The sequence below is a fragment of the Equus asinus genome, chromosome 27 (genome assembly GCF_041296235.1).
Source record: "Equus asinus isolate D_3611 breed Donkey chromosome 27, EquAss-T2T_v2, whole genome shotgun sequence".
NCBI lineage: Eukaryota > Metazoa > Chordata > Mammalia > Perissodactyla > Equidae > Equus > Equus asinus.
The window spans coordinates 25508556-25530291 of NC_091816.1; the positions used below are offsets into that span (position 1 = coordinate 25508556).

Genomic DNA, 21736 nt, shown 5'->3' on the forward strand with positions numbered 1-21736 from the left:
TTAATCTCAGCTGTGCTTCTCTCCCTTGAACAGGAAAGGAAAGGGCATTCGTGCTTCATTTTAAAGCAATCGCACTGTCTTCTGTGGGATCCTCACCCATTGGCTCCTGTCCCATCACAACAGACAAAAAAGGCCACGTCCTGGCTTTGAGAGAATGGACTTAATTGTGTTTGCTTACACACGCCAGAACCAGGCTGTGGTTCGCCGTGCCTGCAGGTGTCAAAATGCCCTGACATACACCGGGTCTTAGATCACGGCAGGGTAGGAATTTCTTCCCACGCCGGGTCTGCATCCTGGAAAGAAGGCTCTGATGCTGAGGATACCTCCGGGGTTGAGTGGGGCCCTAAGTGCTCCTGGCATAGCATAGCCCCTTCACTCAGTGTCTCTGTAGACCACCTGCTCTTTAGACAACTTCTTCTAACCAAAACCCAGTCTCCTGCTCCTTTTCGTGTCTCTTCAAAATTTATCAGAATATCTTTAGGCAACCAACCGTTGTATAGGTACGATGGACTGATGAAAAGTTTCTGCCTTTCATTTCTTTCACCTGGGAGATTGATCAAGTAATTGTCCTAACTATGATTTGCAAGGTCAAGGGGAAGATTTTTCTACTGCTGCATGGCTTGAGAACTGCAGACAGCGGGGAGGCCTCATGACTAAAGAAATAGGTGCAGACATGAGGTCTCCAAGAGCCAGAGTGTCTCTGAGCAGGAGGAAAGAAAAGGGTGGAGTTCTGAGCTGTGGGTGGGAATTTGAAATCCCCTGTAATCTATTGCATCTATGTGACAGGCTGCAAAGGTCCACGCCACACCAATAGGGACCCATCTTTCCCAGGATTTCTTTCACATGTGTGGCCATGCAAAAGTTACTGGAAACCATTATAATGGATAAAAGCATTTCATTACCCATTAGAACAGGAAGGCATTCAGAAGTTATTTTAGTTTTTAAACTATTTTTCCACAGCACTGTGTAAAAAGAAAAAGAAGCAGCTTTTAATAGTTGTCTGAGCAGAAATTCCATTTACCTTGCAACGTGGAAGTCCCTGTATAGTGGGTTGGGGGATGGTCTCCCACAAAATATGGTTTCCCACAAAACACATTCGCATGGAGCCTGTGAATGTGACCTTATTTGGAAAATCTACTTTGCAGGGGTAAAGTTAAGGATCTCGAGATGAGATTACCCTGGATTATCTGGTGGGCCCTAAATCCAATAAGTGTCTTTACAAAAAGAAGAAGTCACAGAGGAGAAGACCTGTGAAGCCAGAGGCAGAAAGTGGAGTGAGGCCCACAGCCACTAGAAGCTGGGAGAGGTGAAGAACGAAATCCCCCCAAGCCTCAGCGGGAACACAGCTGACACCTTGACGTCCGGCCCCAGGATGGTGAGAGAATAAAGTGCTGTTGTCGTAAGCCATCCAATTTGTGGTAATTTCTTCCGGCGGCCCTGGGAAATGAACACACCCTGTCTTTGCACATTGTCCATCCTTGATATTCCTCTGCTCACCTGGTGGCCCTGGAGCAGCTAATTGATACCTGCCCATCATTCTAGAGAGCGCTTTTCCATTAAAAAGTTGTAGGTGTTTTGGGGCGGCCCAGTGGCGCAGCGGTTAACTTTGCACGTTACGCTTTGGCGGCCCAGGGTTCACCAGTTTGGATCTCAGGTGTGGACCTGCACCGCTTGTCAAGCCATCCTGTGGCAGGCATCCCACATATAAAGTAGAGGAAGATGGGCATAGATGTCAGCTCATGGCCAATCTTCCTCAGCAAAAAGAGGAGGGTTGCTGGCAAATGTTAGCTCAGGGCCAATCCTCCTCAAAAAGAAAAAAGAAAGTTGTAGCTGTTTTGGAATGTGTGTCAAATGCATTTCAGCTTTGCCTCTTGAACGTTTCCTTCTCCTTCTGAATTGCAGTTTCTTTCTCTCATTTTCTCTCTGGGCCCTTCCCATATTCTGGCACCCCTTGACTTTTGACCCCTGGAGAATGCTGCAAACAGGAGAGAAGATCTGAGAGGCCAGGCACTGTGCTTCATGTCCACCCCAGCTACCCCAGGAGCCCTGCTGTCACCTGCGATCCCATGACAGACCTCCTCTTCCATCTTTTGCCCTTTATCTTAGAACCCCAGTGAGTATTATTTTCTTGGACAGTCTCGTCGGTGCAGGAGGATGGGGTCCCTCTGCTAAGATGCTTAGGAGAACTCCTTCACTGTTGATTCCCAAGGATTGGGAGGTAGCCCCTCTGGATTCACAGCGTGAATAGCTTCTCTGCCTCTCTCACTTGGTTCAACAGGGCTTTGGGGGTTTGCTGTCAGTTCACTACAGAACAGACAAGGAGTAGAGACAGCCTTTCAACCTGAGCCTGATGAGTGGGAGAGGAGACAGAGGCAAAGGAGAGTGCCAGAGTCAGGAACCGGGAGGGAGGTTGGCCGACCTTGAGGCCACTGAGTCTAACCCACCTTCTCAGTTATGTGTGTCGATAAATTTCCTTTTTTGATTAAGGCAGTTCATGATAAGTCTCTGTGACTTGCAATTGAAAGAGCCCTGACTCCTGAACCAAGTTACCAATGACATTCTGATTGTTAAGTTTCTTGCCTTCAAATGCCTCTCATAGCCGGGAAGCAATTAAGTCAGGATCAGGGGCCAGCCCTGTGGTGTAGTGGTTAAGTTTGGCACACTCTGCTTCAGCAGCCTGGGATTGTGGGTTCAGATCCCAGGCAGGGACCTACACCACTCATTAGCCATGCTGTGACAGCATCCCACATAAAATAGAGGGAGATTGGTACAGACATTAGCTCAGGGTTAATCTTCCTCAAGCAAAAAAAGAGCAAGATTGGCAACAGATGTTAGCTCAGGGCGAATCTTCCTCAGCAAAAAAAAAAAAAAAAAGAAAAAGAAAAGACTAACACGCGAGTCTGAGGACTTCTAGTCCCATGTTCTCGCCATTAGGAATAGAGCATACTTCAATTCATCTCATATACTAGAAGCAAGTCACATGAAACATGTAGTCAAATAGCTCAGTCAATGACCGATTAAAAAAACTCAATGAAAAATGGACACAAGATCAACGTCTTCCACGTGCTTCCCTGTCATGCTAACACACTGATGTCACCACGAGTGCATCTTGTTGGAATGCATCTGAAACCATCTACGAAGGCACCTCCAAACAGAGGGCTGTCTTGGTGGGTCTGGGTGGTTTTGATGGTGTCCAATCTATTTCCTTTCATGCTTAGGCTTAATTTAAAGATTGATCTAAAAGCTACAAGTCAATAAAGCAGTAGCTGTAGGGTGGGTACATTTTTACCTTCCCCAAGTCGCCAGATGGCAAGTGAGGAGCACAAGTTACATGTTGCTTATAATTAGACATTTTCAAAGAGCCCTACAAGCAAGCCAAGTGAGTGAAGTTCACTGGACACCCACGCAGACCCGTCCTGCCCATGGCCTGTTTACTAGACGGAGAATCATCAACCAAACATTCTGATCATGCCTCCTGATTTTTGGGCAGCCACTTGGACTTTGGGACTCTCTTCCTCTGAAGACCTTGAGTACATGCCATCCTCGTATCCCTGAGACTATTTCAGAGGATTGAGCAGGTAGCTTTCTGACGTTCCTCATGGTTCAGAATCGTAATCTGGCTTTCCCTCATCAGGTTAAATCCAAAAGGCCCCACACATTCCTTTGCCCAAGGCTTTTGCTTCCTCTGTTCTTTTGGCCCCTGCTCCCTGCCCTGGACTTTCATCCTCCCTCCACTACAACACACCGCAGCCTCCCCCCCCGCTTCCGCATAGCTCATTCAGGCCTTCATTCGTTCATCCGTTCAGCTAATGGGTAGGGAGTGTCAGCCATGTGTCAGGCACTGTTCTGGGTGTTGAGGACATGGCAGGGAACACAGAGAACAAAAACCTCTGGGCACTCATGGAGCTTACATCCTAATTGGGGTGGGGAGACAGGCTATGAACAAGGAAGTCAGCAGTCTCGTTCTGCGTTGATAAGTGGTATGAGACATACAGTAGGGAAAGCCATGGGAAGGATTAGGGAGTGTTGCAGATTTAAATAGGGAGGTAAGGGAAATCTTCACTAGGAGGCGATACTTGAGTAAAGCCTTGATGGTCAGGGAGTGAGCCAAGTGGCTCTCTGAAGGAAGAGTGTTCTAGGAAGAGGAAATTGCAAATGCTAAGGCCCTGTGGTGGCCACAGAGAGAAGAAGGGAAAGTTATAGGAGGCAAGGGCTGAGAGGAAGCGAATCTAAGCACTGTGTCTCATAAAGACTGGGCTTTTACTCTGTTGTGGGAAACAGATAAAGAGTTTTGCCCTGAAATGACTTAAGTTTTTTTTTAATAGACAATTTTTTAAGAACAGTTTTAGATCTAGAGAGAAATTGGTTGATAGTAGAAAGAGTTCCCACATATCCCACACCCAATTTCCCCTATTTTTTTTTTTTTTTTGAGGAAGATTAGCCCTGAGGTAACATCTGCTGCCAGTCCTCCTCTTTTTTGCTGAGGAAGGCTGGCCCTGAGCTAACATCCGTGCCCATCTTCTTCTACTTTATATGTGGGACGCCTACCACAGCATGGCTTGAAAAGCAGTGCCATGTCCGCACTCGGGATCAGAACCCGTGAACCACCGAAGTGGAACGTCCGCACTTAACTGCCACACCACCAGGCTGGCCCCAATTTCCCCTATTGCTAACATCCTACATTAGTATGATACATTTGTTACAACCAATAAATCAAAATTGGTGCATTACTTTTATTAACGCACAGTTTAGATTTCCACAGTCTTTGTCCTATTCAGGATACCACATGATATTGAGTTGCCATGTCTCTTTAGGTTCCTCTTGCTGTGACAGTTTCTCAGATGCTCCTTGTTTTTGATGACCTGGACAGTTCTGAGGCGGACTGGTCAGATATTCTGTAGGATGCCCCACTACTGGAATTTATCTTCAGTTTTTATTGGATAAGTCTTCTTACTGATAGAGCATAGACGGAGAAGGCGCAGCGGAGGGAGCGGAAGGCATTTGCATAATTCAAGAAGGAGATGAAATGGAAGCAATGAAGGTGATAAGAAATGGATGGGTTCCAGACACGTTTGAAGTTAGAGCTGTCAGGATTTGCTGACAGATTGGGTGTAGGGTATGAGTGAAAGAGAGAAGGCAAGGATGGCAGCAAAATTTGGAGCCTGAGAAACTGAAAGGTGGTTTAGGAAATGGAGAAGACCACGGGAGGAGGGAGATCGTTGACTCTGAGGTGCCTTTTGGCCACCTAAGAGGACATATTGAAGAGGCAGTTGGATACATGAGTCTGGAGTTCAGCAGAGAGAATCAAGATGGAGATATTAAATTGGGAGTAGTTAGCATAGAGGTAGTAATTTAAAGCCATAAGATTAGATGTGATTACCAAATGTAGAGGTGAAAAGAAATCCAAGAACTGAGTCCTGGGACACTCCAGTGTAAAGAGAACATTAACCAGAAGAGGTGCCTTTGTTAGTTTCCTAGGGGTGCCATAACAAAGTACCACAAAGTGGGTAGCATAAAACAACACAAATGTGTTGTCTCACAGTTCTGGAAGCTAGAAGTCGGAAATCAAGGTGTCAGCTAAGTTGGCTCCTTCTGAGGGCTGTAAGGGAGAATCTCTTAGCTTCTAGTGCAGGCTGGCAATCTTTGGCCTTCCTTTTCTGACAGTTGCGTCACTCCAATCTCTTCCTCCATCTTCATTTGGCATTCTCCCTGTGTCTTCTTTCTGTGTCTTCACATGGCCATCTTCTTATAAGGACACCACTGGTATTGGATTAGGGACCTACCATACTCCAGTACGACCTCATTTTAACTAGCTAATTACATCTGCAACAATCCTATTTCCAAATAAAGTCACATTCTGAGGTAATGGGGGTTAGGACTCCAACACATCTTTTATGGGGAACACAGTTCACCCCATAACAGACACTGAGAAGGGGCTGCCAGAGGAATCAACTGGTCTGGAACGTAGGAGGAGAAGGGCGTCCCAGGAGGAGGTGTCCAGTGCGGCTGCGAGGTCAACCAAGAAGAGGAAGTGATCCATTCTAGGGGACTCGGGGGACAAAAGCCTGATTGGCGTGAGGTCAAGAGAGAAATTGGGGGGAGCAAGCACAGATAAGTCCTTCTAGGAGTTTTCTGTAAAGGAAGAGGAGAAACAGGGTGATAGCTGAGGCATGATGTAGGGTCAAGAGAGGGTTTGTTGTTTGGTGGGAGAAACTACGGCATTCTGATGGGCAAGTCCAGTGAAGAGGGAAAAGTTGATGATGCCAGAGGGAGAGGGAAGACTTGCTAGAGGGCATGGGATCAAGGGGTCCAGGGTAGGGGTTGGCTTAGAAAGGGCAGTGACAGTCCCAACATCCTAATGGGAGGGAAGGCAGAGTGCAGCTACTGTATATTCACAGTAGACGGGTGAGATGCACGGCGTGGGTAGGTGTGCTGGGGGGACGTGTGCAAGTGCTCTTCTCATTGTTTCTATTCACTCAGTGAATTAGGAGGCAAAGTCATGTGATGCTGAAGCATCCCTATGGATGGTGTGGCAGATGGGGGGGACCAGAGACGCGAGATTTCCTTCAATCACACGGTGAGGGGATGAGCCAAATTAGAGTTCAGGTTTTCTGATTCTGAGTCCAAAGCTTTTTACACTGTACCACCCTGCCTTGTGCCCACTAAAGAAGACATTCGACCTCAAGATCTCCCATGACTCACTGGCTCTAGTCCTTGGGGAGGCGTGGGGATGGACGCCCCACAGGCAGCAAGCTCTCAGCCTGTAGGCTGCTCTCTGGCTCTTTGCTCTCATCATTTGAGTTGTGCGCTTGCCTCAAATTCGTGGTGTTTATTTCCAAAGCTGTTTGTGCCATTTTTCTTTGGTATTGATTTGCAATTTAGTTAAATTTCACATGAACTGATTAAATATGAGTGAGAATACAGTTTGTCTCTATGAAAACTAGTTTGAATGCTTTGGAGAGTTGATGGAAGTGAATAGCTCAAAATTGCTCTTATATTAGGTGTGGGTGAGACAATAATAAAAGATTAGAGGAAAGTCGTAAGAATCTTGTCATCTTCTGCACCTGAAATGCTCAAGTGCCTTAAGTTTTGAAGAAACCAAGAGTGGAAATGGTGGACGCTGCGTTCAAGTGTGGTTCCTGCACAAACATCAAAGAGATGCTCCAGTCACTTGACCCATTCTCTTAGAACAGCCAGCCTGACGTCACAAGATGAGTGGATGAACGTATCTTTATGTCTTAGAAAGTAAAATAATATGATTAAAGTGAACCTGTATTATTTTTCATGATTCCCCACTTTAAGAGACTGTTTTCGTTAAATGACCAACTTCCAATGCTGATCTTGTCTGATACGAAGTCTTCTGCTCTACCCAGCAACTTACTCATCCCTTATCTCCCCCTTGAACAGGAATCTGCACAAATTAGCAGTGGCCGTAGGCTCAAATGCATCTCTTTTAACCTTCCTTGGCTGCCATTCGCCTCTGAATCCAGCCTACACAATTTTTGACACAGAGGGGACAAACTTAGATGCTCACAGGGGCCAGGCAGGTGACATGAATGAGTCAAGTGGGCCAGTTGTAAAACAATATTGATACACGTATGCTTTACTCCTATTTTAAATGTATAGGAATACTCTTTACACCTACAAATAAATACATCTTTTTCTGTTTTTCGTTTTTGTTTTTGTTTTTGTTTTAACGGAAACATGTGCTTCTCCCATCCGTCTGCTGTTTCCCACTGCGGCTCCAGACATGGGTGCGCCACGGGGCGGACCTAGGTTCTGTGGGGCCTGAAGCAGATAGAATTTTGAGGGTCTACTTTAAGAAGAAAGATGCAATATGAAGTCATACTCCTGAGCAATTCAAGCGCATTTTAAATTGTTCTCTGTTGCGGTGAGCTGCACAGATGGGAAATCAAATCACTCTTAGATGAAGTCCATGGACTTACTGATGAATACGCGCAGTTTTGTCACTGGAAATACTTGTTTCTTCGGATTATGTCATTGTGTTCGTACAATTTTGAGTGCTGGTTTATGTGGAACTACCAGACTCCATCAAGACAACGGATGTGTCCCATACACCAAGAGCTGACTTGATACTTTGGATGCATAAAACATGCAACTTCATGCACAGATGCACCTTTGGGTTGAAGGACTCCCAGAGATTTGTGCCCTCAAACACAGGAATTCTGATAACTTCTATTTCACACGATTTCCTCCCCCAAAAGAAATGTGGTGCAGTTACAATAGCATACTGCATTTTGAGCTATCTTTCAAAGAGGAGAGAGCTTCCATGTTGACAAGGTGTTAATGACAACCGAATCCTCTGCTTACCGTTTTGTACATGTGAACATTGGAAGGGCTTCCACAGAGCAGCTTTTGGCTGTGTACATTTCAAGCCTTATTTCTCCTCACACCGTGTGCATATTTCTGGTGTCAGTTCCCGTAGGTCACATTCATACTGCCATTGGCCCTCTGGGCCTGCAGCTTCAGGCTCTGGTGCTGGGCGAGTCAGCACAGTGGGGACCAGGATTCCTAGGAGCTGCCTACACTGGGTGGCTGTCAGTAGCCTAGTACTTGCAAACAGCTGAGAGCTACATAAACATTTCCACGAACCTCAATCAGATATATCCCGAACTCAATTTCTCTTTAGTTGAATCTCCCCAATAAGGAGACCCTCCAGTGCTGACCAACATGGGAGCTGGGTGGGAGGAAGAGTGGGAGGAAGGTGATGAAGGGAAAAATCAGAGCAGAAAGAGACAGTGGTCTTGACCAATTGCAGTGAAAATATCTCACTCTTGCAAATTTTACAAAAAAAATATGGCTATGAGAACAAATTGCTAGGCCCCCTCCCAGAGTTTGGAATGTACTCACACAGGCGAGGGTCCCAAAGTTTAATGTCATTAGCATCATGGAGCTCTGCCTCTGGTACAAAGAGATGGTTTTCTACAATAAGACCACCGCAGAAGGCTTGCTGGTCAAGATGGTGGACTTGCATAGGCTACTGGCTCCCCACCTCCAAACCAACCCCAGAGAGAGAGAAGCATGGATTAGAGGATCTAGCAAAAATAACAAGCTCTGCTTTTTCCTGCTTCCCAAGATGGTTTGGAATAATCATGGCCTGTCCATTTGCCACAGGAATTAGCAGCAACAATTCAGGCCATTGCACCAGTATCAGGGCAGGACAAAAGTCAGGACGGGAAGGGGAAGGAGGTGCAGGAAAACTGTGGAGGCTTTCGGGGTGCCCCTGGGCATCCACTCCTCCACCCCCTTCAGTCTCCATGGGGAGACTGTCTTCTTTCCATGTTGCTTATTTAAGACTAGAGGAGAGGAAAGGAGTTGCATGGTGGAATGGCGCACCCACGAGTGGTCAACCAGCGGTTCTGTGGTGACCGTGACTCTCTGCTTGGGGGCTCATCCTCCCCACTCCTTAGCTTCCCAGGAGGTGCCCAGACTAGGACCTGGCTTTCAATCCTAATTGGTGTTCCTAAACAGGGTGGCCAATACCCCAGGGGAACATGAGCTTAGGCTCTCCAGGAGCACAATATCATTGTCAACCAAAACCTCTGGAATATGAGAATTTAGTTACGAAAGCTTCATTGCTCATACAGCGTGCAACAGGGCAGACGTAGCCTACAGCAGCAAACCGAAAGTATGCTCCGCAAGAACAAAGAAAGGGGGCTGGTTTTGGTAGCAAAAGTTCCCGCCCAGCTTCCGGGAAGTCAGGTCTGCTTATGCAAATGAAGGATGCAAGTCGGCTTAGTCCTGATTGGTTGGTGCGGATGACAGTTTTATTGGTTAGGTCCAGGCGGCTGTGGGGACTTTTGTAAAATCAGGAAGGTTGGCAGAGTCAAAAGCTTAAGAGTGCATTCTGTGGTTATTCCGAGAACAGAGGACGTGACTGCGTCCCAGTCCTGTCATGGCCGCATGACTCCATTTTGATTTTAGGTCCCGGTTAGCCACAGAGCGTCCATCATGTTCTCAGGATCTTTTTTATTTCATTTTATTCCACATCATAAAAGAAACACCAAAAAGTGGAACAACATATACCGTCCAAAGCAGAACTATTAGAACCGATGAACTGTTTAAAATATTATTTATACTTATTTTAACAGAAAAGGAAACTGTTGGCAAATTGAAAAGAAATGTCATTAGTTTAAAAGACTAATTAAGATTATTAAGTATGAAAGCTTTTCTAGTTGAAGTAAAGAATGCAGTAGATTTGGCGGAAGTGTTTGGTATCAGACAGGGGGCAGTGGCGGAGCCATGAGGAGTTGTCCACAAACATGGAAAGCAGCAGCTGCTGGCAGCCACGGGGCAGTGGGCCCACTGCTATGGTAAAACCTTCTGAATCTTCAACAGAAGCCAGAATTTTTTTTTTTTTTAATGTGCATTCTCCACAATTTTAAATATTGTCTCAATGAAAAAATAATACTGGGCAAACCAAACAAAGCCTGTCTCTAGACACGTCTCTGTCTGTGGACTCCTGGTTTGCAGGGTCTCAGGCTTACAGCTGTGAAATTCTGACCGACCTAGTTGACTCATAATGTGTGAGCTGCTGATGGTGCATGATACTTCTTTTTCACATTGAGGATCAATTATAGCATGAATTAAACTGAAGGTGGTATCAGCTACACACCTAACATACAACAGACTACCATTGCGTGATGCCTAATTGTGACTGGTGCTTCACATACGTTATTTCATCGAATGCCTACAGCAACCCAGGAAGAGAGAATTATTATCTCCATGTTACTGTGAGCTGAGACTTAGGCTGACTCAGAGCTGGAGCCGCCCAGTGGCCTGGAGGACTGGTGGGGGCTATTTCCTGAAAGCCCCAGTTTGCACCAGGATCAGTGCTCATAAACTTCTTAGTTGTTAGACCCTAAAGATCCTACTAAGTAGGTGGTTGCTCCTTCACGTCCTTGTGCGTAACTTCTTTGCATTCCAGCGCAGCAGGTGCCAGCCCAGCCAGACCAAGGGTCCTGGGGGAGAAGAGGACATCTTGGCATTCTAAATCAAACTGAAGATTTTCTGCTACCTTCTGGTCAATTCCTGCCAGGCACCACGTGAAGCAGAAATGAGACAAGTGGCTTCCTTTGCACTGAGTTCCCACAGTGCTCAGAGAAAAGAGATGCTTGAAGAATTGTCTGAGGCAGGTGTGCAAGCATGAGTCAGAGATGAAGCGGCATTGGGAACAGCAGCCTGATGTTCTGACAGTGCGGCCGCTGGCCATGGCCGCAGGGCTCCCTGGCTCCCAGGTTTCGGTGGTTTTCTTTCTAAAGAGATCCTGCATATCTACTTCTTATGTATTTATTTTTAATTTTTAAAGATTTTTTAATTTTTCCTTCTTCTCCCCAAAGCCCTCCAGTACATAGTTGTATATTTTAGTTGTGGCTCCTTCTAGTTGTACCATGTGGGACGCCACCTCAGCATGGCTCAATGAGTGATGCTAGGTCTGTGCCCAGGATCTGAACTGGTGAAAGCCTGGGCCGCCGAAGTGGAGCACTTGAACTTAGCAACTCAGCCACAGGGCTGGCCCCTACATCTACTTTTTAAAAATATGCTTTGTAAATGATGAACTCGAGCAGTGATACAAAGAAAGGACCCAATAAACATTTAAATTAAACTTACTTCCTTTTAGGCTATCTGGTAACATTTAGGGAATACTTATGTACTTTAAAAAATAGAGTTACCCTCAGCCTGTGCATGCTGCTCTTTCACTTTATCATTGCTTAAATATCCAGATCTGAATGCACTGATGTGGTCCATGCACTTGTCATCGTTAAGGGCCGTGGAGTATTTCGCATCACTGCAGAAATTGCTTAGCCATTTCCCCTATTGTGTGTGTCTGGCTTGTTTCCAGTTTTATACTGTGTTAAATTGCAGCTGCTGCGTATGTATTTATACATATTAGGTTTTTTCCTTTGGAATTATTTTCTTGTGGCAGATTCCCAGAAGTGGAATGACTGGGTCAAACAGTTCTGTAGCTCCTGTTACATATTGTCCAATTTTTCTCAAGAAAGAGAAGAACCACTCTAAAGAGCCACCAGCAGTGTATGACTGCACTTATTTCCTTAAAGTCTTGCCAGCATTGTGCTTTATTCTTAAAAAAAAAAAAAATTGTGCTAGTTTAATAGATGGGAGATCGTGTTAAGCGACATTTCTGTCACGGCGGGGGGTTTGAAATCCATCAGCTTGGTATGGAGCCAGATGTCCACAGGTCTGTGCAGGGTCCCAGCATGAAGGAATGCAGCAAGCGACACCAAGGGGAGAATGAGGGGGTCAACCAAGTGGCAGCCCTGCCAGGCACAGTTGTTGTTTCTCTTCCACATAAGTGACGGGAAGGAGTCTGGTACCACACGTGTGTGGCACACAGCTGGTGCTCCATGAATGCAGACTCCGCGTATTCTGTCCCTGAGGGTGGACTCCAAGAATTCTTTATGTTAGTCCAGACCTGCAAAATCTCCCTTAAGAGACCCTCCTTACTCCCCTTTCCAGAAGATGGCTGGGGTTAGTGTGACAAGTTTGGTTTTCGTGAAAGCGTGCATTGTGGAGTCCTGTTGGTCGTGGACGGCTACTCTGGCAAACCACACAGGACTGGGAGCTCTGCTCTGTCCCTGCTTCTCCCCAATTGCAAAAGGAGAAATTCCACCCTATCTGCGTGCTGAGGCTGAGGCCCTACGATATCCAACAACGTCTCCCCTCCAGCAAACGATAACTTTCCTCCCGACCTAGAGCCGGTCCAGCTGACTGAGCTGGACTAATCCACATGACACTCCTTTGGGTGGCCCCCCACAGGAGGCTGCTTCAGTTCTGGGGCACATTTTTGACTGTGGACATTCTCAGGGTCAGCCCAAGATGATCCCAACTGGAGAGCCATTGATACCCTAGGGGGTTTCTTGACTCCCAGGCTCCAGACCTGCTGTTTCCTCTGCCTGGATATCTGCCTGCATCTCATTGCACTTGCTAATACCTATCAGTTAGACATCATCTTTTCTAAGAAGCTCTTTCCTGACCTCCCATTCTGAGTTAGGAGCTGTTCTCTGTTCCCATGGCATCTTGCGCTTTCTTCTTCCTTACTCTTGTCACACTGGACCATGGTGACCAGAACTGTGTTTGACCCATCTCTGTATCCGCCCACAGATGATTCTCATCATGCCACTCCAACCTCCACCCCACAATCCCTTTCCAAAGTCTAAAATCCCTAGTGTGACATGACTCATTCATTCAACAAGCATTTACTATATGCAGAGACTTGCCTCGGACAGGCTCTGGAGGTACAGAGGCGAAAAGGCAGATGGACTCTGCCCACAGGGAGCTCACCTTCTAGTAAGGAGAGAAGGACAATGAACATCAACAAATACGTATGAATCTGGAGTGGCTGGGGGAGGCGGGGCGTGAGGAGCAATTGAGCTGGGTCGGGTGTGTGTTCACTTGGAGTCCATGAACTCCAAGAAAGGGGTTCTTGGAAATGGGAAAAATGACATTTTCTACTAACATCTAACTGAAATTTAGCATTTCCTTTAATTATAAAGGTGAGCAACAAACCATGGTAGTCTAGTTGTAGCAGTAGTTGGACACCAATGGAACCACAGATATTTTCATGTGATATTGCCGTTGGCGCAGACATGCTGGACTCATTACTCTTACCCCCATTCGGAAACTATGGTACGTGTGGTCCCTCTGCTGGGTCTTCCTGTTTAATGTGTTAATAAAGAAGCACATCATTGTTATTTTAAAAAATATTTTGATTACTGTATTTCAGTGTAATTGGCTTCCTTTGTCAGCCTGTGTATTTTACCTTTTTATTTTGTTTTATGCATTTAAAATATTATTCTGAAAAGGAATCCATAGGCCTCATGCAACCACACAAAGGGTCAGTGGCTCAAAGATTTGGAAGCCCTGAGCCCAGCTCTCCCCTGGTGGCTGCCACCGGCCTCCACAACCTGGGAATCAGGGGTGACCGCCAGCCTCTCTGGGCTTCACACATTCTGGTCCTTCTGCCTGGGCTGCCTCTTCCTCCCCTCTACCTGTTGGCTCCCACTGTGCTTTGCGTGGACCTGAAACGTCATCGGCTCTGGGAAACCTCCTAACTGTGCAGCCCCAGCATACGGGACCCTTACCATTCACCTCTTTCTCTCTCATTCCCTTGCTCCACACTTATCACACGGCATTTAATCACTTCTTTGCTTGTCCTTCTCCCTGGATGGTCTGTGAGCTACCTGACAGTAAGGACCCCTCTTCTCCATCTCTGATCCCCTGTGCCTCACATGCCTCACATGCTTATTATAGACACTCAACATGGGGATACCTGGTGCAGGAAGGAATGGGTAGATGGGTGGATGGATGGGCAGATGGATGGGTAGATGAATGGATGATGGATGGATGAGTGGGTGGATGGGTGGATAAAAATATTCAGGGCAGATGCAAAGCAGTTCACATTTATAATTTCTTTAGTCAACTTTTCTCCTCTTAGAAGGGAAGTTTTCCTTCCAGCTAAGGCTGACGGAAATCTTTGTGCCAATAATATCTAGAGCCCTTCTCCCAAAGCAGGATCCCAAGAAAACTTGGAAAGAAACGTTGACTCTGGATCCAGCCTCCCAGCCTCAGGCACAGGTCAAGCAGGTGGGCTGGTGACCACAGAAACCACAGTCGATCACTGGGGTATCTCATCCTTTTAATCTGAAGGCAAGTGAGACAGTCACACAAAACTGCCACGGATGGCACAGCGTGAGAGAGGAGTGGCCCTGTGAGAGAACCATTCACTCGTGTCTGAGGAGAAAGAACAAGTTTCCTGGGCAGGCCAGCCCAGCCAACCCTGCCTGCCAAGCCTTTTCCGATGGCACAAACCCCAGTTTGAAAAGAATCCAGTTGTATAAAGACCTTGGAAAAGGGCATCTGTTTTGGCCAGTGTACAATAACATATAACCCGGCCACAGAAGAAATGCATGTTCCCATCAGTCTCTGCAGGTGGCTTTGAAAGACAAAACACAAGATAAAAACAGTAACTCATTTCCCTAGAGCCATCTTTGTGCCGTGAGATTTCCGTCATCGTCCCCACTCCTCACGGGCACCTCGGCAATGTTGGTGGATTGTTATGATGATCACTGTTTTTCAGATTAGCAGACTGGAGCTCAGAGGAGGGAAGTAAATTGTCTCAGGTCACACAGGTGTAAGAAGCAGATTAAAATTTGAACCCAGGCCTTTCCGATTCCAGAGTCCAAACTCTTCAATTTCCTTTAAATAAATCTTTGATTTATAGAAAAGTCTCTTGGGGGGGAAATCCACACCATAATTCTGAAATATAACCATTTTGGGGAGTGTTAGGTGGTGATTTTCAAAGGCCTTTTATATTGACTGGGTCGAAATAGTGTCTCCTTTGGGAACTGGCCAGGCCAGCTTTATTCTGCTGGGCTCCACACCCGGTGGAGTTGTGGCTGCTTTTGGTAGCAGCCTCTGAGGCGGAGCAGGTGTGTTAACAAATAACAAGGAGTTTATGGAAGAAAGGCCACGACAAGAAATATCCCTAGCATTCAAGGATTTCCTTTGCAAGGGGATTTATGAGAGAAATCTCTTTCAGACCCCCCTAGCACACTGTTTTCGGGAAACCGGAAGGGAGCAACCTGTCGAGAGAACAAAGAGCCTTGTGTTGGGGAGCCCTGTGTGGCTGGCAGCAGCAACGAGCTCTGATGGGAAGGCCCAGGTGCAGCCCCGCCCCCAGACCCTCGCTCCAGCCCAGACTCCGCCCTCTTGGGCTGGGCAGGAATGTGCGCGGCTTTGGGTTGGAACTACGTGTCCTCCAGCTCTCCTGGCGGGCTCTGGAGTCTCTGAGACACAGCCCGCTGCTAAGATGGGTCTCCAGGAAGGCTCACTGTTCTGGAAAGTTCTATAAGCATGTGACCTGAGTTCCTCCACTTTGCTCCATGCTCCTTGAGATTTGGGGGGGTCAGGCACGATTGAAGCAGAGCTCTCCCTGCCCCAGCTGCCCAAGGCCCTCCTGAGCTGAGAAGGGCCTTCCTCCGCTGCCGTCTCAGGGGCCGCCTGCCTTGTGGGGGCGATTTGCCGCCTTTCTCTTGCTCAGGTCTGAGTGTGGTAACCCTGCCAGGCTGGGGGGTCACAGTTTCCAGAAGCCCAGGACCAGACATGGATGCTTGTAGGTACTTAACTCATTTGATTGCTTTTCCATAGGGGGGTCTAGGTAGGCACTGAATATGTATTTCCAGCCAAAATTTATTAGACTCCAAGCACCACGAGGACATGGACCACAACTCCTTTTGTTCACCCCATCCACCCAGGGCCCTGGGGCTAGCAGTAGATGATCATTAAACACCCGTTGAATGAGTGACCAATAACTCTTTCAGTTTTCTATAATCTGTCTTGTGTTTAAAGAGAAGGAACAGAATTGACAGGCCTACTTGTCTTCCCAATTCTAGGGAGCGGCACTTCCATTGCATTCTATGTAAATGGAGCCCCCCACCCCACCCCTAGTTGTGCAACACGGTGGTGCAGATCTAATAGCCCCAGGCAAACTTGACACAGGCAGCGATGCAAATTCACATTTTATGTTTCCTTCCCAGAAATTCCTCAGTTTCCCAACTCCTGGCCGGGGCTGCCGTGTTCCCAGAGTCCATAGGCTGATGTTTACTTCAAAGTCATTCTGGAACACAGGACCAGACCCACTCTGTTCACGACGTCCAGAGCTCCCTAAGGTTGGGGGACGCCGATCATGTGGAGCCCCAAACGTTGGTGAGCGAACCCAGGAACTTGTCAGCAGGAGTCCACACCCAGGTTTCCAGAAAGCCAGCCACACGATCCGAAAGGTCGTAAGTAGCTCTCAGAGGCACTGCTCTTAGTGATGGCAGCCCCAACAATCCTATAAATCTGTTTAGAAGCCTGAGGAGTCCTGTGTGTTGTGTCTACGGGGGTGGGGGCTCTCGTTTTAGTGAGCCTCTGCTTTTCTTGTCTTTCATCTTCTCTGTGAGTAATCTTCTCCCAGCCCAGGGCTTCAACTACTGTTCTCTGATCTTTCTCGACACTCCATCTCCAGCCACAGCTTCTCCCCCAGCACAAGACCCATAAAGCTACAGGGATGTACCACAGACAACTTGAACACAACATGTCCAAGATGGAGCTCAGTTCCACCTGCCCCCACCCTCCCACCTGTCCCCTCCTGCTGCTCCTCAGGTGCCCATCTGGGTCAAGGATGTCACAGCCTGTATATTAGTATCGACATCTCTTCCTCTCCATCTTTCGGGTCACTGGTTCTAGAGGTTCTACCTTCGCTATTTCTTCCTCCCTCTCCATTTTCAATGGCTTTGCTTTCACTACTGAAGAGCCTTCTAACTGGTCTCTCTCCCTCCAGCTCATTCTCACTCAAACCTGATAATGTCAATCTCTCGCTTCAAATCATTCTTAGCTCCCGCTTCCTTGCACAAAGGGGTGCACATTCCTTCACAGGAAATACAAGGTCAGGCCTGCCCTACAGAGGAGTCTCCTCTGTGCTCCTCTGACCACCTCTCAGCAGCATTAAGCAAGCTGGTCTCGCCGCCAGGCTGGAAACATTCTCCTTTCCCAGCGGCTGCACCTCCACGTCTGATTTTCCGCCAGTGCTTCTCTCTCGGTCACCTTTGCTGGCTCATCCTCCTCTTGTTGGTGGTGCATCACCTCTTCTGACTCCTAGAGACTCCGCATGCAGTGGAGCTGAACGTTGCTCTGCTCCCCTTAGGAGTTTCATGGCCAATTTTTTTTTCAAAAGTGGGTGGCGAGGTCCTCCTTCCTAGTCTGTCTAGTCTAGAAACTCCACTGAAACTTGTCTGTCCACCACGGGTGACCCTACCGGTGTTTGAAATACTGGTGGCACAGCTTTCAGCATGACAGCAACATGCAGCCGCCACTGTATGACAACTAACAGACCGGTAGTGTGGTTCCCTGACCAGGAAAGGAACCCGGGTTGTGGCTGTGAGAGCAAAGAATCTTAACCACTGGACCACGAGGGCTGGCTCATCTCCTCTACCCCTCTCCAAGATGATGGCGCTCCTCAGAGCTTCCTTATGAGTTCTCGTCTCCCCTCATAATCCCTTAGTGCTTGTGCTTGTCACTTGTCCATGCCTTTAAATACCATCTGAAGGCTCATGACTCCTAATTTAGTTTCCAGTTCAGGTCTCTGAGCACCAGATGCACTTATCCCACCATCTACTCAGCATCCCTATGCGATGACTACTAGGATCTCAAATGTAATGCATCCCAAGAGGTCTCTTGGTTCTTCTCTCCCTTCTCTTTTCAGTCTTTCCCATTTCAGCACGTTACCATCAGTCACCCAGAGGATAATGCAAATCCTGAGTGTCACTGTCTGTTCCTCGTCCCCCACAGCCACCAGCAGGTCCCGCCCACTCAACCTTCAGAGAACGCACCCAGAATTCTCCCATTTTTCACCATCTCCACTAATCCCTGCTCAGACTGAGCAACATCATCTCCACTGCAAGAACCCCTGCCCTATCTATGCCTTCTAATAGCCAAAGAAATTGTTTAGAAATGCACAATGGATCATGTCAGTTCTCCAGGCTGCAGCAAAGGGAAACAATTACAGTGAAACAAACCCAACCACAACCTCCACAACCTCCGGGCCTCCCTGGGCTCCTCTGGGCCCCACTTCACCTTGCTCACAGGTCTCCTGCCACACTGCCTTTGCTTGGCTCCTGAAACACGTCAGGCATGTTCCCATCAGGCTTTGCGCTCACCTTCCCTCTGCCTAGAATGGCCCCTCCACGTCTCTGTTTGGTTGACTTTCTCATCTGTTAGTTCTTGGCTCCCATGTTATTTTCACGTTGTCTTATCAGAATCTGCCATAATTCTGTTCCTTCCCTTTCACTGGCTTATTATCTCTCCCTGTCCAAAGGGCAAGGACTGTATGTTTCTGGGTCACCTCTCTAACCCCAGGGCCCAGCACAGCGCCTCTCACACAGTAGCTGCTCAATGAAGATCTGTCGAATAACTGTGACCCCAGCCTATTTTTCCAGTGTCACCTCCTGTCAACCCCCTGTCCAGCTCATCCTCCCTCTGGCTGCTTGCCAGGCTTCACAGGGGCCACGGCGGTCCCAGATTGGGCACCACCTATGGCCCTGCCTTTGCTCCTGTCCCCTCTACCTGGAGTCATGCTCTCCCACCTCCCTTCTGCCCCTCCCCCAGCTCCTTGCCCAGTTTCCAGTGCGTGGCAGGTGCTCCGTGAATGTCGGCATGGAATCTGTTCTCTCTTCTGGAGAGAAGACAAATCAAATACTCTGATGGCCGGGGCACCAGCTGGGGCTGTGCATTCCTGCCAGCACCCAGCAGCATGGTAGAGGGGACAGAGCCCCGGAATCTGAGCCTGGGGGCCAGGTCTTAGCTTTGACCCTGGTCCTAACCAGGTGCATCCGTTCTTCAGGCCTCAGCTCCCGATGAAATGAAGGCGCTGTGATGTCCGAGGTGGCGGCTGCCTCTGGGGTCCCATGAGTCTCTAGATACTCGTCTCCTCAAGAGGACACAGCAAGGCTGTCGCCGGTTTGCAATGATTTCCCCATCTGTTAACTGGAAATGAGCCGCAAGGGTTGTGAGCCTAGATTAATATCTAGAAAGGATTTACAAAGAAAAGAACGCAGTTAATCCTGAGAGAGAGGGCTTTTCGTTTCTTTTTGTGGAGAGGGTGGAGACTGTGTCTCTGTGTCTAGTCCCGTGGTCCTCCCTGGAAAGCCCCTTTGCTGGTGCAGTTGCGAACTTTTCAGCCACAGAACCAGCATAAGCCTCCTCCGCCTCAGCCTGCGCCTGTCCGACGCCCTCAGCACCTGACTCTGGTCCGAGGAGGAGGCCCTGTGCTCAGTGAATGCCGAGGGTTAGCAGGTGAAGCTTCTGGACAAAACGGAGAGGCGATTGTGACAATGGCCGAAGATCGCTTTTACAGCATAAAGTGATCAAGGGCTGGACTTTGGTGTTTGAGGGGCTCAGGTATAATTCTCTGCTCTATGGAGGGCAAGCTAATTGGCTGATTTAAGCCTCAGATGCCTTATCTGTTAAATGGAGGTAATAATGGTGCCTACATCATGGGGTTCTTGAGAGGATAAGATAAGATAACACAGATAAAGCCCTGATCCTAATGCCTAGCAAACAGTAAGTGCTCAATAAATACTGGTTATCATTATTACACTTTATTCTGTCTCTTGGTCCCATCACCACTGCACAAAAGGATGTCCCCTTCACTATCCAGACCTGAGATCTCACATTATTTTTTTAGCGTTAGTCCTTTTAAAGCTTGGAATACAATCTCAGCTAAGGCCTCAGAAGACACAAACATCAGATAAGTAATCTTTCAGAAACACTCCACCCACACACACCCAGCTATGAAAAGAGCTTTCAGACCCGCTGCTGGAAATCCACACAGTCCTCCGCGCCAGCACACGCAAGGAGGGATCAAGTTCACATTGTTTGGGGCTCCCCCACTTCCTCTCTTAAATGCCATCGCCTGAGCCTGAGCAAGGCCACCCTGGAGTCACTCAGAAACCAGAGTGATTATGTGTGGGCGATGCCTCTTGGGGTGCATATTCAGACACCCCCTCTCTGGGCTGGGAGATGGAGGACAGCAACATTGACAGCAAGATCCAAGATGCTCTGCTGGGCTGGACCCCTCCCACCTCCTGCTTCAGTCCGTTCTCCCCCAGAAGGTCCCGAACAACACGTCAGGCCCAGGGGAATAACTTTCTGATGCTGACTCCCCAAAGATCCTCTGATGCAGGAAATTTAGGATGGTGGATGCTGCAAGTATAAACACCCAGGTGCCATTTGTTAAGTTCGCAGAGCAGTGTTAGTTTATACTTGTTGATCTATTTTTCCTTATAGTCTCTTGAGGATCCCCCCCCCAAGCTTTTTTTTTTTTCACTCCATGGGCAAGGATGGATCTTTTTGCTTCTCCCCAAAACCCTTTGAGGAAAGTCCCAGGGGCACTCAACTAATAGACTGCCTGGCAATTATAAAATCAAACCAATTCATTCAAGTAATTGAGAAGTGCTATGAATTTAAAAATTATATATATATATATGTGTGTGTATATATATATATATATATATATACATATATATATATTTTTTTAACTACCGATGTCCTAAATGTTTGGAGGCCTGAGAGGCACACAGGTGTTTGGGTGACTGGAACAGAATGGCATAAGGGACTACATCCATATTTTGGAGAAGTCACCTTGAGCAAAAGAGCGAAAATCAAGAGGTAGATGGAGTAGGAAGGGGCTGGCGAAACCCGGACCACTGTCCTCCTGCCTTCTCCACGGGCTGGGCTGCTGCAGTGGGGGTGGGATCAACCAAGGATTCTGACGGGTCAGCCCTGAGCTCCCTGCCACAAAGCCAAGGGGCCGCGTTCTCAAATGGTGAGCTTCAGCATGTCTGAGAATTCCTGCAGGAGCTCGTTAACTTGCAGGATGCTGCCCCCCAGCTCCCTTGAGAGACTCTGATTTGTAATATCTGGGCTGGTGACGTGCTGGAGCTGTCTCACGCTGACCCCAGAGAGCCAAGTGTTCATTTTTCAGGAATTTTGGGAGTTAGTTGTTAAACATAGCCATCACTAAAAATGGAATTACAGAAACTTACAATCAAATTATATTGAAAACAAAACTATTTATCAATACTCAAAACTTATCACTTCCTAATTATTTTAATTCATTTTATTATTATCTATGCTCTTGAGATTGTGTAAATCTATT

At 47.5% G+C, this 21736-nt stretch overlaps 1 long non-coding RNA gene across 2 annotated transcripts in view; it reads left to right on the top strand.

Moving 5' to 3' along the window:
- LOC123281438 (uncharacterized) overlaps positions 1 to 20177 on the top strand; it is a 50568-nt gene extending 30391 nt beyond the window's left edge. The window contains exons 3-4 of one of the 2 annotated variants that reach the window (XR_006520907.2): positions 16578 to 16823; positions 19421 to 20177. This is a non-coding gene — a long non-coding RNA (uncharacterized lncRNA). Of the gene's footprint in view, positions 1 to 1145; positions 1410 to 16577; positions 16824 to 19420 lie in introns of those variants that run through there. The other variant, XR_011498759.1, reaches the window with a different exon arrangement.
- The last annotated feature ends 1559 nt before the right edge of the window (positions 20178 to 21736 follow it).